Raw genomic sequence first — 17,368 nt, 5'->3', positions numbered from 1 at the left:
GGATGGTTTTATTTTATTTTGTTTTGTTTCTGCTGATGAAATCACTCATTTGTGTGCATTCAAAAAAAACAAATGCAAGCTTTCCCTCCTCTTCAGCTAGATGCCTAAAAAATCTTTTTTTAAATTATAGTTGATTTACAATGTGTTAAGTTCTGCTGTACAGCAAAGTGATTCAATTTTATACACACACACACACACACACACACACACACACATATATATATTCTTTTTTATATTCTTTTCCATTATGGTTTATCACAGGATATTGAATATAGTTTGCTGTGCTATACAGTAGGACTTTGTTATTTATAAATTTTGTATGTAATAGTTTGCATCCACTAATCCCAATCCATCCCTCCCCCACTCTCCCCCCACCCCACTGGCAGTCACAGGTCTGTTCTCTATGTCTGTGAGTCTGGTTCTGTTCCATAGATAAGTTCATTTGTGTCATATTTTAGATTCCACATATAAGTGACATCATATGGTATTTGTCTTTCTCTTTCTGACTTACTTCACTTAGTATGATAATCTCTAGTTGCATCCATGTTGCTGCTGCAAATGGCATTATTTTGTTCCTTTTTATTACTGAGTAGTATTCCATCGTATATATGTACCACATCTTCTTTATCCATTCATCTGTCGAGGGACATGTAGGTTGTTTTCATGTCTTGGCTGTTGTGAATAGTGCTACTGTGAACATTGGGATGCATGTATCTTTTTGAATTATAGTTTTGTCTGGATATACGCCCAGGAGTGGGATTGCTGGGTCATATGTAGATGCCTAACAATCTTAACTGCTGACTGTGCTTGATCCTTTCCTGCAGAGGCAGGAGGAGCCACTTGGTTGGCTCCTGATGCTCATGGTGATGACGGGAAGCTGTCATAAATGTATGTCAAAGAAAAGCCAACACTTGGTAGAGGCATGGGCTACGCCTATAGCCCTAGGTACCAAAGCATTATGTGGATAAAGAAAAGGCTTCTTCCATCAACATAGGGAAAGCAAGAGGTGAGGGAATCCTCAACTGTGACCTCTAGAACACCGCCTTTGAATTAGAGAAGACAGGTTAGATGAACCACAACCCCACTCCCACCCCACCCCCCATGATTCTAGGTGTGCCCATGGCCAGGTCTGTGGGCACATTAGTCGTCAGAGGCAGTGAGGTGCAGTGGAGATGTCATCGCATCTGGAGTCAGAGGGCCTTGATCTGAACCCATGACCCTCATACACAAGCTGCTGGGCATCGCACATGTTACTTAACTTCCCTGAGCCTTGCTTTCCTCACTTTCCAAAGGAGGCTAGTATACTGCCGTCTAACTCAGTGGGATTGAGAGACAAGGTGTCATAGGCAGTCAGTCCATTGACTAGGCATAGCTCAGCAGGGTGCAATCAGAAAACAACTTTCTTTCTTCTCCTACAGCTACCTTCAAATACACCCTGTTGGTGTTGTCAGAATGTCCATGATTTGATGACATCTCAGTTTCCTGGCTGATGGCTTTCTGGTCACTTCTGGATGTTAAAACACCCTCTTTGTCAGGGGCTAACATGCACCATCTGATGTTAATCAGCGCTTTCTTCTTCCCGGCCCCGCAGGGCTCAGCCCTAGAGAGGGCCCTACAGTGTGCAGGATTCCACATTCTTCTGGTTCTCCGTCTCTGGGACAAAGGGAAGGGAAGGACTTTATTAAAACAAAGGCCTGTATCTGGTGTAATCTGGCAGTTGGGGCTCTTTGTGGGCCACTTCTGTGGAGTTTTCAGGGGGCTCCTTACTGCACCAATCACTGGTATAGGAGATTTATTTTTCCGTTGACTTCCTGAGACCCTTTGACCTCAGGGAGCACAACTCTGGAGCCTCCTTAGCCAGCTGGTAGACTTCTTTGATGATGTCAGCTTAAGGTGGCTTTCGTCCAACTTCCTTCTAGAGCATCTGCTTGGCTCACTAGAATTACCAAACTCTTGCCCCTCCAAATGATAGAAGTGCAGCCTGTTCCCACTGTTCCATTTCTCCTTACCAGCCGTACAGATCCCCCAACCAGCCTGGCATCTCCAGATCACCAAGCAAACAGGTACGACATGGGATGTCAGTCTCCTTTTATACAGTTACCTCCAAATTTTCTGAGGGGTTTTCTCGTTGCCCCCTTACTTATTTTGTTGGGAGTGAGATGAGGAAGCACCTCTTTCCATTACTTCCTTTACTCCTATAATTTCCCAGCAAAGAAAATCCATTTCTCAATCTCTACCCTTCTGTTCCATGGACTGAAGGTGAGTGATGGGAGGTGATAGTTGATGGGCCAGTTTAGCACCTCTTATTAAACCGTTAGGAGACGTCTTTCTTAAGAATGCTTTGTGGTATTTGTCATCACATGTTCTCAGTTTGGGATATTCCACTGAAATTTTAGACAGAAATGGAAAGTTCTATTCCATATCTGTTATTCATATATATATTCCCTCTCTCTCTCTCTCTCTCTCTCTTTCTTTCTTTCTCTCTCTCTCTCTCTCTCTCTCTCTCAATGTTTGTGTGTGTGTGTGTGTGTGTGTGTGTGTGTGTGTGTGTGTGTGTACATACATATGACCTTGAAACTACAAAGTGACATTTAGGGACACAAATAACATCAACACCAGTGGACATACCCCTCAAAAAAACGGTGTTTTTCCTGGTGGTCTCTTTAGACTCTGTATTTCCATTTGCCATTTAAAATTTTAAACTTGTCCTTATTCTGGGTAACTATTATGACTGCTATTAGATAATCATCCTTGATAATAATGGTAACGTACAACTGCAGTATATTTAGATGAGAGTCACCTTTGCAGTCATGGAGTTCAGAGGTTAAAAATGCAGACTCTGTATGTGTAACTCTGATGCCAATCCTGGTTTCTCTGCTTTCTCTCTAGGTAACATTGGGCAAGTTATTGTAATATTTAATCTCTTTCTGTGTCATCTGAAAAATGGGAATAACAATTGAATCTACTATTATTATGAGAATTATAGTTGCTTAATTACAAGTAACTTGCTTAGAACAGTGCCTGGCAAGTAACAAACATTCAGTAAATGTAAATTATTGCAGTAAGTAGAATAATGGCCTCCCTAAAAATGTTCATGTCCCGCTCTGCAGTACCTGTGAGTATGTTATATAGCATGGCTAAGGAGAATTGAGGTTGCAGGTGGAATTAAGGTTGCTCTTCAGCCGACCTTTAAGATAAGGTGATTATCCTGAATTTGCCCCTGTGGGCCCAAGGTAATAACAAGGGGCCTTAAAGGCGGAAGAAGAAGATGTGACTATGGAAGAAAGGTACAGAGAAATACAGTATGTGATTGGAGGGGCTATAAGCCAGGGACTGTGGGCAGCTTCTAGAAGGTGGAAAGTAGAGAAATGCATTCTTTCTGGAGAGCGTCCAGAAAGGAGCACAGCCTGCCAACCCCTAATTTCAGCCCATTTCTGTTGTCTAAGCCACTAAGTGTATAGCAAATTTTGCATCATCAATAGAAAACCATATAGCTATTATCATAATTATTAATACTTCTACAATATCAGGGTAATTTGTAAGGTAAAAAAAAATCCTCTTTAAGGTGTTAAAGGAGAAAAGCTATAAGGATTTGGCTAGTCTGTAAATATAAAAACTATTAGAGCTTCACATATCCCATTTTCTAGAATATTATTAAAGTAAGCCTGAACTTTGTATTTGACTTCAGTTGATGGGATTTGGCAGGTTCATTCTCCACTGCCCAGAATACGGGGCTGGCTCTTCCTGTTGTCATCCAGTATTTGCTGTGTTTTCCTCTGGTAGAAATCACAGGTCCTAGATCCTTGAGACATCTAGCAATTTGGATTTTGTTTCCTTGTACTATTTAAGCACAATTAAGATCCGAAAGGTGGTGTTGGATTTTACCTCCAGTGTAAAAATAGCAACTGTTTTCCATAGCCTTTTGCATCTGAGTTTGTGAGCGTATTGGAGACGCTGCTACCTGCACATTTTCAACAACAAAGAACACAATAGCTGTTACCATTAGCTAACAGATTTTGCTTTAACTCTCATCTGTTGCTCAGACGCTATTGACTTAGTTTCTTGTTTAAAAAAGATTGATTGCTGTAGGGATCTCGAGGAGTTGGATGTGGCTTTGCTCTTGCTTGTGGGAAGCTAAGTGTTGTGTGCTTTTCTGATATTCACTGGCCGCTTCTGTGTTGATGACATGTAGTAGCACAGTTTAGCTCAGTTCATTCAACCTACTTCCTGTCGTTTTGAAAAAATGATGGGGGGTCTCATTAATTCCTATCTTTACATCTGTTGTCTGATTCCAGTAGGCATGTGTTTTGTTGATTGCAGAATTACCTCTTGGTAGATTCAACTATGGCTCCTACACAGGCCGTGAATTATTGTATATTGAAATTATTGAATTATTGTATATTGAAAAATACACAGCTTAAAACCTACCAACTTTGGTAGTTTCCCTGTATGCTGTTACCTGCTGTTGAAAGAGAAGTTTAGAGGATCAAGATGCTTACATTTTTCCATTATGTCTTTCCTGTATTCTTCATGACCCTACCCTGTAGAAAAGACCACCAGTGGCTCCTTGCAGCCAAAGGGTGAAGTTCAAACCCCTCCAAAAACAGCCCCATGGCTGTCAGCCCTACCCTGCCTTCCTGGGGTCTAGTAGATGTTTTCTAAGCACTGAAGAAAAATATCTTTTGGCTAAGAAAATCTTGCCCTGTCTAGAGTGGGAAATTCAAAAGTCAGTTCTTGATTTATCAATTATTTAATAACCTTGTCAACCCTTATATTCTTTAAGCTGAATTCTGTCACAGATTTGTGTTTAAAATCCATTCCTTTACATCATAGCAGCTATTGTCTCCTCTTGATATTATAGACCACTCACTTTGAAAACCTCTGGTCTATCAACTTGTTCTGGACCCTAAATGGAAAGGCTTGATGGCGATCAGGTATCTTTCTCTATACCCTTGGTCTGCCCAGGAAACTCCTTTTTTAATGGATTAACAAAGAACAAAGAGTAAAGCCTGCCAATCGGAATTTCATTTCTGATTTTAGTATGTTTGCCCATATTCATTTGATCAGTAATATTGTTGAATACCTCCTCTTTGCCAAGCACATTCACAATTATTCTTCATTTATTTAACACCATTTATTGAAGGCCTACTTTGCATCAAGCACTGTTCTAGGCACTGGACATACAGCAGGAAATCTCTGCTTTAATGTACTTCTTTTATCTTCACAAAGGAAGAAAAAAATCAAAGACTTTTGAATTTCTTGTAGTGAGTTTAAACCAAAAACAAAACATGTAAGCTATCTATAACAATGAATTTCCTAGGGAGTGGTGCGATGTTTGCCTCGAGGGAATCAACAGTCAATTTATATGGTGCTGAACAAGACCTCCTGGCCATGGCTCTTATGGAATTTATATTCCAGTGAGGGAGAGAGAATAAACAACTCACTCAAAATAAATGAGATTATTTCAGGCTCTAGTAGGTGCTATGAAGAAGGTAGAATCAGAAGGAATGGTGTCACGTCACCCTCAGTAACTGGCTACCAGCCTGATATAGTGTGCATCTGCACAGGCTACACTGAATTTCCAGCAGATATGTTATCAGAACTTAGCACGCTGGGGTACTAATGCCAAATCACCTTATTCCTGCTTTTTTTTTTTTTTCCATTTTTGCAGCATATGAATATGGGAAGATTATTTTTAAACCAGTTTCACGTAAAGTTATAACAAAGAGGTAACCCAAATTGTGTATGTTTTAGTATATATGATACCTGAAGTATCATTTTGAAGTGATGATACTTCACACCTGAAGTAAACATTTTAAAGACACATGGTCTGTGATCTGAACGGTGAACTTGATTTGCAGCTGCTTATATTTAACTCTGCTCCTCGGAGCCCCACAGTTGGATATTCTTTATTATTTCTTCCTAACTCAGCTAATGCAGGTATACGTCAGGCATACACTGGTTCAGTTTCTACACTGAAAAAATTAAATCATGAACCCTAATGACAAAGGTATTTTTTAAAACACAGAGGCAGCAACTTTTATTTCTAAACTTTGCAAATGGTATAAAGCATCTATGTTTCGTCCATGTTTTGCTCAAATATACTACAAGCATGCCTCGTTTGGTTGTGTTTCACTTTATTTTACTTTGCAGACATTGTATTTTTCACCAATTGAAGGTTTGTGGCAACCCTGCCTCGAGCAAGTCTGTTGGTGCCGTTTTTCCAACAGCATTGGCTCAGTTCGTGTCTTTGTGTCACATTTTCATAATTTATGCAGTAGTTCAAACTTTTTCATTATTATTTATTTGTTATGGTGATCTGCGGTCAGTGTTCTTTGGTGTTACTATTGCAAAAAGATAACTCGCTGAAGGCTCAGATGACGGTTAGCATATTTTAGCAATAAAGTATCTTTTAATTAAGGTGCGTACATTGTTTTTTTAGACATAATGCTATTGCACATTTAATAGACCACAGTATAATATAAACATAACTTTTATATGCACTGGGAAACCACAAAATTTGTGTGACTTGTTTTATTGCGTTATCACAGCCGTAGTCTGGAACCGAACCTGCGGTATCTGCCTGTATATATCTTATTGAAACTAGGGCAACTCTATATAATGACATCTGCTGTGAATTATTTTTAAAAGAACACTCCTACACACACACACACACACACACACACACACACACACACACACACACACACACACACACACACACACACACACACACACACACCCTCATCCACCACCACCACCACAAACAGCACAGACATCACTGCCACCAAATTCTTAACTGAATTGAAAATCTGCCCCTTACAGACTCTGTGGCCTTCATTAATCCCTTTGAGTCTCAGTCTTCTCATCAGTAAATTAGGGATAATAACGCATCCCCTCCGGGTTGTGAAGTTTTATAAGCAAGGCTATTAGTGTGGTGCTTGGCTTGGTAGACTTCCCCTCTTGTCTCCCCTCGAGGCCCCACCCCAGAGAGCCAACCATCAGATATTGCCTTTCACTTGGAGCCCACTAAATTTCTGCTTCGATTTTTTTTACTTTTCCTCTAATTGCTATTATGTATTTCAGGTGGCCATGCTATCTTTAGCCTGGACAATTTTGCATAGTAAAACTCTAAGAAGTAATGGTAAAACTCTAAGAAGTAGTGATAAAACTAAAATCATTCAATCATTTATATTTTATAAACTTTGGGTCACCCCATTCTAAATGTAACCATGAACTATTTTCAAAGGTTATTTCATCACTTGGTGATGGAAAACTTTCTACTGAATTAATTCAGTAAAACTTTCTATTGCTAAATACAAATGGAGAATGGACTCAGATGGAGAATCAGGTTTTTTTGTTTTGCTTTCTTCTTTTTTCTTTTTTTTTTCCTTCTCCCAGTATTTCAGGCCAGAAGGTATGGATGGGTTTTGGACTTGATATTCCTAATGCATGGCTCAGAGTTATTTCACTGGACTGCCTTGGAAGTTGTCTTATAATACATTACCCATAAAGATACATTTTGACTTGATTTTTAAATTAGGTTAGATAGACTGAATACTTAAATCTCCAGGGAGCATGACATCTCTGTCCTACATTTCTGCTCCTTACCTTGATCCCATAATGGCTGTTATAGGTTTATAGGTCTCGTGTACAATAAGTATAATGCAGCCATGCCTGTCATTGCCTCTTTCTAGATAGTGGTTGTAAAATGTTCAATTTTATGGGTATGAAGGGTAACCTAGCTAATGTAACCAGACCAGTGAAATCGTAACAGTCATTTCCCCAAAGGCAAAAGGCCGAGCACTGGCTAGCGTTAAGGTGCTTGGTTTCAGGAAGTAGAGGCCGGTTGGAAACATGAAATTTCAGATGAAAAATGAAAGTCAAAGTGGGTCAAAGTTCGTAATTCAGCTTCGAGCTGGATATAGAAATACAGTGAAAACACAGTGCCTTGCAGATCAGGGTAAAATGCCTGCAGATATTGAGTCTGAAAGAAATATATGACTGTGGCAAAAAAAATAAATTTGCATGTCAAAGGCTACTTCCTGGTGCCGCCATCCGTCCTCCACGGCTATCTGTGATTGCAGAGGAAAAGAAACAGAAGATGAAAACACACTGGAATTTAGTTATCCTCATTTTTTGCCTCTTTGGTAACTGAATTTTCTCACCTCACAATCCATCTTAAATTATTTACTTTCTCTTCCACAGTATGAGCCATGAATATTTCGTTTCTTCGTTTTGTTAATTTGCCAGTTTTCCTTTGAGCTAAGTGGCCTAGCAATTTTAATTTTTCATTTGAGTTGGGAAGAGCAATGACCCTTTTTTTTTTCATTATTACCATCACAGGGCTGGACTCAGAGTGCTACTTTTTATGAGCAGCAGTGTCGAGCCCATAATAGAAATGCAATGTAGAGAGTGTAATATACCGATATTGACTTCCATTAAACCCAGTGGTGTGATCGCTGATAATATTTATATATTTATGTATTATACATCCTAGCTTTTGTTCATTTGCAGCTAAGCACCAGAGGGGAAAATTAGCCTCATAATATGAATAGATTGTGAACAGCAGAATGCAAAGAATCCGAGAGGGAGCTTCTATGAATAGGACAAGGGGTATAAAATGATGGAGAGAGATGCAAGTATGGTAACTAAAAAGTATAGATTAAATTTGGATCAAACAAATTTAGGATTGCTTGGTCGGCATTTATTTCTTAACTAAAAGACGACCCAGAGACAGATGGGCTACTCGATAGGCTGAGCGCCGACAAATGAGCTGCTATGGTGCCCAGCATGCAGTTTGTTTGGTGTCTGACTTTAATTTTTTTTTTCCAGCCGTCAAGCATGTCTGCAAATGTTTCTTTATCGTTCTTTATTTTTTTGGAGGGGTGTATGTGTTCAATGGAGGGGCGAGGGGCATTGATGGAGTTAATTAGTATAAAAATGTATGGGTAGCTTGTTTTCAAAATCATTTTAAAATCTGATGGCTGTTCATAGCCTTCCCCTCCTACCCTATGTAAACTTGGTTACTCGGTAGTTCTGTTCATGGCTGTCCAAAGCAAGATAATTTTCTCATACTTATCACAATAAAAAATTATCACATAGAATGTCAACCAAAAGGCTATTTGTTTAATTAGGGTTCTCTTCTCCTCTTAATATGTGTGCATAGCTCCCATTAACGTTAATGGGATTACCAAAGAGCACTGAAGAAGAATAGACCCGTTTACCTCATTCCTTCTCTTGGATAATGAGGTTTAGATCTGTTAACAGATCAGAACAAAAGTCCAGTGGAAAAAAAAAATGGGCTTAACTTTTAAAGAAATTGATATGCTAAAAAGAACTTTCACCAGCACTAAAGTGGAAGCAACACATTCATAAATAAACTTCATTAGCATCTAAGGTGAAATATAATCATTTAAGATGCTGGATTAATAAAATGCAAAGGATTTCCTAATGGGCCCATTTGCATACTCATATTAAATAACAAAACACATTAATAACAGTTTTATTCATATATATAAACACTCGTAAGTTCCTAGTTGAGACTGTATTTGCCTAATTTGCTTTGTACCATGTCCAGCACAATGTCATGTCCTTGTAGGATGTTTACTTAATACTATTAGATAATGACATGTATAGATTTAATAATTTGCTTGAAAGAAAAATGGAATTAGTTCTTTACTTTGCACCTTTTATCTGAGAACCTCAGTGTAATTCACTGACATCCATCTTCCAGATGCATGGGAGATGAATGTGGTAAATAGCAAAGAACAAGACGTGGAGAAGTGAAACAGCCTTCCTGCAGACGGGCTTTGAACTGGTAACAATACCAAGACCCCTCCTGACCATTGCTACCATTGTGTTAGCATTTAAAAATGCGCTGACACCAGCCATAATTCTGTGTATACTTTCGTACACCCATAGTTCTTTATTTTTGCCATTCGTTGGGTTTTTATGTCTTAAGTCAATGTATGAAACAGCAACTTAGTAACATGAGATGGTTAATAATTAAGGTAAAAGGCTTGAACCTTTGGCATAATAAATGTACCTGTTTTCCTCGTAGAATAAGAGGCCTCCCAGAACCATTAAAAACACGTATAGGATATAAAAATATACAAATATTACTGGGTTGCACATCTAGAACTATTATCTCAACCAGGCTAAATAACATCCATCAGGAGTTTGGAGACAGTCCAGTTTTGTTTCTTCAGCTAGCTGTCGGTCATTTCTGCACGGTGGCCCGGCCTCACCTCAGCTTCATCATGTCTAAAATCTAATTCATCATTCACCCATCTAAGTCATGAGCTCATCCTGACTTCCCTGATTCTGTTTGAGGCACTGCCAGGAATCCTGTGACATCCAGGATGCCTCCCTCTTTCCATTCTCATTCTTCCATCAGCCAGCAATCCTGCTGATACTTGCAAAATGTTGTCTCTTCCATCTGGGCCTTTTTTTTTTTTTTTTCCATTTCCACTGCCGTACTCTAATCATGGTCTTTGTTATCTATGACTAGATGACTTCAGTAGACACATAACCGATCTGCCTGCTTTCTTCCTTCCTTCATTCCAGTTCATCCCAGACAGAGGTACCAATCATTCATTCATTCAGTTAGCAGATATTTAATGAACACCTCATGCCCTAAAATGCAATACAGCACAGTGGCCAAGAGCAGATCCTCTGGAGTCATTCTATTTAGGTTCAAATCCCAGCTGTGTTATTTTTTCAACTAGTCCGTATTTCAGTTTCCTCTTTTGTGAAATTGGAATAATAATAATAGCATCTACCTAATAGTACATTAGATGATACATGAAAAATACCTGATATATAGCACATCCTTAAAATATTAGTAGTGTTTTGCTCTAAGAGCTGAGATGATTCCCAATTACCTAGTAGTTCTCAAAAATCCAGCTGTACTCCAGAGTTATCTACAGAGCTTGTTAAAGTTATAGATCACTGGACCTTATCGTGAGATTCTGATTCATTAGGTCTAGGCTAGGGCCTGGGACCCTCTGATGTTTTGTTGCATCCAATCCCAGGAACCTCCATATGGGAACTACTAACTTATAACAGAAAATTATTTAATTTGGCATTCAGTACCCTCTGTATTCTTATTCAAATTTATATTTCTATCATTGTTTTTTCCTGTTCCTTTCTGCAAACCCACCACTCCAGCCAGATTCCTCACTGTTACCCAAAACGAGTTTGTGGAGCCCTAAGGTGGCGCCCTCTCTTAGGATAACCTCCTTTCCTTCTCTGAGTCCTGCCAGGCTCTGAACCCACCTTAAGCCCCATCTCCTCATGAGTCCTTCTTTGACCTGCATGTCTCTCTCATCAAAACTCTATAGTTCGTGTCTCCTCACTTAGTACTCCCCACAGGCCAACTCGGTTTTTAGTTTGGGTTTTACATGTCTGTCTCGTCCTCAGTGGGATTGTAAATTCCTTTAAGCAAAGGCACTTCCTCGTGATGCTTTTCACTGTGTTGGCCTTTAATAAGCTTTTGCTGATTGACTGGTTTATATGGTGTGCTAATTGGAGTAGACTGATTTGGATATTCATGTGCTGTGCCCTTTAGTAATTCTAGATAATAGTATTGAAAATAATGAAAACAGTGGAAGCGGTGCAAAAATAAGAAAAAGGGTGAACTGCATTGGGTGTTAATTTTTTATTTTAATTTCTGCTTGAAGAAAAAGTTGAAGGATGAGTTAACTGGTAATAGTAACCAGCTGTTCACCATCTCTACTGAGGACAGGGCTAGAGAAAATGGGCCAAAATCACTGTCAGAAAAAAATGAGGTTAGATATAGAAAAGAAGATGGTTGTTAAGCACTGGAATGAGGTTTCTGAATAGGTGGTAGAATTGACCTCCCTGAAGTATTTTAACAGTAGGAAGGATGAATTTCCATCTAAAATGATATGAAAAAATTTGCCAGTCAGTTCATTACTTTAGTATCTATTAAATGCTACTCTGGGGAACCCCAGAAAAAGATATACAACATGAACCCTTTACTTAAATTTACTATCTAATTAAGATGACCCATAAATATGAAATTATTAACAAAGAAAATAGGATTTAAGATTAAGAGCCAAACTGTAAGGTTATGACCGTAATTATGGGTGGAATTCAGTTCTATACCCTCCAGCCCCTCTCTATGTCTCCACCCCTAAAAAGCTAACTCCAGGCCTTTTTTAAATAAATGGATTTTCAATATCTCATTCCAAACTGCTTCTTTAGGTTGAGCGGAGCAATCCCTAATCTTTTTTTTTGAAATAATTTATTCAATACTATTGACCAAGCCACTGCTAAGTACACAACAAACATGTTGAGACTAAGCAACCAATCTTTGATTTCTTTTTTTTCCTGACACATCTTTCATTCATACAACAAATATTGATTGATTGTCTAATAAGTGTTGTTTTCAGTTTGGAGATAACCACAGTAAACAAGTCAGATGTGTTCTCTTGATACATGCAACCTTGCCTGAAAGTGTGGTAGGGCTCTGTTAAAGTGACATAAAATTTGCTAAGCTCCTTTTAAATAACCAGAGCATCCCTGAAGCCCATAAAACTGTGGTTAAACCATTAGCAGTGTCCTCGGTAAAAATATTGAAAGTAAGATGTCTCAATATCTAAACTTAGCTGTGTAACTGCCTTCTTCAATGGAAGTTTTTACCTGCCTGAGAGATACACTTTTATACACTTGCAGTATGTGTATAAATTATCATTGTGGTTATCAACTACTTGGCCATTGACTGAAAATGATTAGAGCATAGATGTATCTGTAGACGTAGATAAGGGTTGGTATCTGACAAGTCAGTTTCACAAGGTGAACTGTCACTGAATTGAAGGAACTAGCCCAAGACTATTAACGTTTAACTTGCCAAAGTAGAAAATCTAATTAGAGGCAAAATGAAAAATTTGGCCTTTAAACATATTCACATTCAGTGTGTACTTTGGTCTCTGTTGGGGCGACCAGCTCATCCCAGTTTGAGCACTGAAAACTCCATGTCCCGGGAATCTCCTCACTTTTAAGCAAATAGGGACAGTGGATCACCCTAGTCCGCATTCCCAGTTAGATCTGATGATTCCCTAATTTCCCTCCCCATCTTTTGTTTATATGCCACTATATAGTCATAAAATTCTTTGAAAAATAAAACAAAAATTAAAAGTAATTTTATTTTTACTACTACAAATTTAAAATATTTATACTAAAAATTAAAGAAATATATAAAAGAGCGGAAGCTATTAAGAAAAAAAAACTGGAATGAACCCTTCTATTGTCTTAGTTTTTTGTGCTTGTCTATACCTGAGCTGCTGTCTATCCTCCTAAGGCTTTCTTAGCAGCTAAAAAAAGCCACATAGCTCCAGAAATCAAAGTACAGATGTCTCAGCAGAGAATGACTAAAAGTAGCACCTCCACATGCCCACAAAAGAATTCTTTAAAATATTATGTAATTCAAAACTCAAGAGAAAGCTGGAGGGTACCTGGACCAGAAATAACGGTTTATGACTGATTGCCGACAAAATCACCAGTGAACAGTAAAAACCCTAATTCTGGGGCTTTGGGTATTAGTTCCTCCCATTGATAAGTTTCTTCTCCCCCAGGGACTGTAATTTTCCACTTTAAATTTGACCTCTAGTCAATATATAGTAGAAAATCAATAGCATAGATTTGTTCTGCCTTCCTTTTGCCTCCTGGAATTTTCAAAGTATGTGAAGGAACAGTTTTTATGATGAAGATGGACTGTAAAATGAAAGAGGTGGCTTGGACCAATTTTCTAGACCTTTGACAGAGACAGTACACCAGACTACCCATGACACCTTCTCTACGTTTCTGTCATGGCTTTGTTATCGGCAATCTACCAGGGTATTTAACATCAACAGTGATATGATTACTGACATACTTTTGTAAAGACTCTTTGGCAGATTAATTGGAATTTGCTATCAGAATATTTTCCTATTTATTCTACCTTCTCCCCTTAATTGTGTTTTACTACTTTCAACGGCAACTTCTTTTCTCATACTGTGACTTGAGTAGAGGGAAACGGGGAAGAAACTCACAGAAACACAAGAGTAGTCCAAAAACCTAAGCATTCAACGTATATACAGATAATTGTTCTTGCATTGTTAAAAGTGAGCATAGGTGGCAAGGAACCTCTGCAACAAATGCAGACGTGGGGACGAGCTAGGTCATTCTCCCTCCCTCGGGCAGATTCAGCTCCCTCCCGTGACAGTTTGGTCAGCCTTCCAACTCCAGCTCACCCAACATCTTCTCAATCTCAATATGCTCAGGACACACTTTGTGGAAAAGTCTGATTACTCTAGACTTGCATTTGAATTGGTCTGGATCATCTTGGTATTTTCCATTGGTTTTATATCACTTTGAGTGTGAGATCCATGTCTTAGGAATTTTTGTTTTCTTCCAGGCACCTCTGCCTTTGCTTCATTTTTTTCTCCCTTTGCCTTCCCCACATGTCTTCTCATAAATGTAACCCAGTTTTCAGGTTCCTCCTGGTCCTAGTCTCCTGAATGCAACACGGAAATAGATTACCAGTAGTCTCTCCCCTGACCCTGGTCAGCTTTGTGTAATTGCTCTTCACTTCGGGCATCTGGTAGCCGCACCACAGAACTCAGTAAACTACGGAGCTGAGTAACCATGACTCTTAAACAAAGTGCTGCCTTCATTGCTTTTACTCTGGAGTCTTCCTGGCAGCATTGCCTAGTACCATTGCCTAGTACCCTGTGTGGGTCCCGCTTTGAACCCTATCATCCTAGACTAGAATCCTGGTGTAGTGGGACTTGGTTATTTCTGACAGGTCACACCCAGAACACTCGTTCCTGGCTCCATCCCTAGCCGCGTATGTCTACTTTCAGAATAGTTTTTTTTGAACCTCATGCATCTTATCTGACTTTCAAGTATTCGCCTGTCATTTGTTTTCTTTACTGCCATGGCCTGTGCTGCTTATGGAATATGCCTGCATGGACCACTTCTAGACTAGTTTGCTGACCTCTCTAAGGCATCCTCCGTATCTTTGTGTGATTCCTCCAGCCTTTATCCATCCTGGTTAGTAGGACTCTATCTAATCCCCTTCCCCAGTAACTCTATGGTGTTGGGCGTATCTGACACCAAATTTGCTATTGCTCACTGCCTTGCCCGTTATATGCATTCAGCAATGGATTACTGAGTTAATTCTTGATTCTAAGAAATCTATTCTAAAAATAGTAACTAAGAATCAGTTTCTACTTGCAGATGCTTCAGTAGGCTGACTTGATTTTGAAATAACAATTGATATTTTTTCTCTTGTTGTTGTTGTTTATTTTAATCCGAGGTTTTCATTTTGAAAAACTCAAGTATTAATTCTGAAAGGGAGAAACAAATCCTTTCAGTACTGGAATCTCTGACAGAAGGAGCTCTCTTCATTTGGAAATACAGGTTAAACCTACTGATAAGCTCTGCTCTTAAGTTTTGCATTTTCAGTATTAAACTTTAAATCTATCGTGTTTTATTCCAAAAGAGATGTATCAACATAAAGAGAAATAGTGGTAGGTTATAGCATGCAGTAGAAATTCTAATAGACTGTTTAACAATAATATGGCAGGCAGATACCATTTTAATCAGTATTGTCATTAGCGACTGTCAATAGAGAGGATGAGATGTTCTAGTCTTTGTGAATTATGATTTAGGGCTGGCACAGCAGTCACACTGAAGTATATTTATTTTACAATATAGAGACATTGATTAAATGCACATGGCATCTCAAATACAGTTGACATTTTAAGTCAAAACTATTACAGACACACAGCCATTCATTTAAGCTGCTGCTTTAAAAATGTGTCTCAACCGATTGTTGATGGAAGAAAGTCTAGCTGGGCCAATATTTCAATAAGCTGATTCTGTATTTTTACTGACCTATATAGCCTGGGGGTGATTCGCCTCCTTTGGGCAGTCATATTATTTTGCTGTATCTGGTGAAAATAGTCCCTTATGTATATACACATGGGTTCTAGGTTGCTCAGAAAGTGTTCTCTTACCAGGACTAAAATCATTTGGGGATCCTTTCCATAGTTCTCCATTCCTTCTCCGAAAAGTCTTGCCTGCTAGCCTACCAACCTGCTTAGGAATTGAATCTTAAATAATTGATGACAGCTGTAGCTGAAACATGACTATCGTTTAGGGATGATGGTTTTTGTAATGTATATTGTTGCACATGGCCAGTAGACCAGTGACTTTAAACAATGTAAGTGTTTGAGTATTGATTGTTGATTTACAAGATTGAGCCAATAGTAATTGTGTCTGAGAGCATCCTTATATACTAAGTCTATAAATTCTTTGATCTGTTTTCTCATTTATGTCTTTTTAACCTCAGAACTTACTTAGATTTAAAAAAAATTTATTATGAAATAATTTTAGACTTACAGAAAAGTTACAAGATATAATATAAAGAATTCTTATGTGGGCTTCCCTGGTGGCGCAGTGGTTGAGAGTCCGCCTGCCGATGCAGGGGACACGGGTTCGTGCCCCAGTCCGGGAAGATTCCACATGCCGCGGAGCGGCTGGGCCCGTGAGCCGTGGCCGCTGGGCCTGCACGTCTGGAGCCTGTGCTCCGCAATGGGAGAGGCCACAACAGTGAGAGGCCCGCATACCGCCAAAAAAAAAAAAAAAATAGAATTCTTATGCACCTTTCATCCAGATTCCTCAGATGTTAACATTTTACCACATTAGTGCAAGCATTTTTTTCTTTCTTTCCATATGGATACATGTACAGAGACAGGCGTGCATTCCTTTTTTTCTGAATAATTTGTGTTTGCAAATCTGATGCCCTTTCACCCCTAAATTTACTTTGAAGCTACTAGCACTGCATCATTGTATCATTTTTATGCTGTATTTCAGAAAAGTAAAGAGCTGGCCTCAATTCAACCTCAAATCAGTGAAATTAGAGGTTATAAAATAAGGAAGGTGGTGATTTCAAATAGGATTAAAGTCAAAAAATCCCAGTATGTGTTATTCTTTTATTTTTGTGCACTATGTTATCACCATCTAATCTAAAAACCTAAATTAACTCAGCATTGACTTCTGGTAAATGAGTACGATTTCCAAGAGTGAGATGTACCTCTCTGACAGTTAATGAAACTTCAAAAGTAAGACATCTGCAAAAGGTACAAATATCTCATCCTTGTGATGAGGCCTCATTGACCACTGAATTTAGCACAATGTGTGTGAATGAGATGGTAAATAGGAAAATGTCCTGCTGATTATTATTAAAATTGTGCTGCAGAAGGGTTCTTCGAAATCCAATACTTTTTTCTCAGACTTCTTATCCTTTCCATTTTGCTGCAAATGATTTATTGGTAAGACTGGAGGGAGAGCTAGG

General features: G+C 38.8%; 1 protein-coding gene across 4 annotated transcripts in view; it reads left to right on the top strand.

Moving 5' to 3' along the window:
* PARD3B (par-3 family cell polarity regulator beta) overlaps positions 1 to 17,368 on the top strand; it is a 1,035,628-nt gene that overhangs the window by 701,514 nt on the left and 316,746 nt on the right. The window lies entirely within an intron of this gene.

This window comes from Tursiops truncatus, chromosome 7, assembly GCF_011762595.2.
Source record: "Tursiops truncatus isolate mTurTru1 chromosome 7, mTurTru1.mat.Y, whole genome shotgun sequence".
Taxonomy (NCBI): domain Eukaryota; kingdom Metazoa; phylum Chordata; class Mammalia; order Artiodactyla; family Delphinidae; genus Tursiops; species Tursiops truncatus.
Note: the sequence above shows the minus strand (reverse complement) of the source record. Positions and strands in the feature narration are given on the sequence as shown.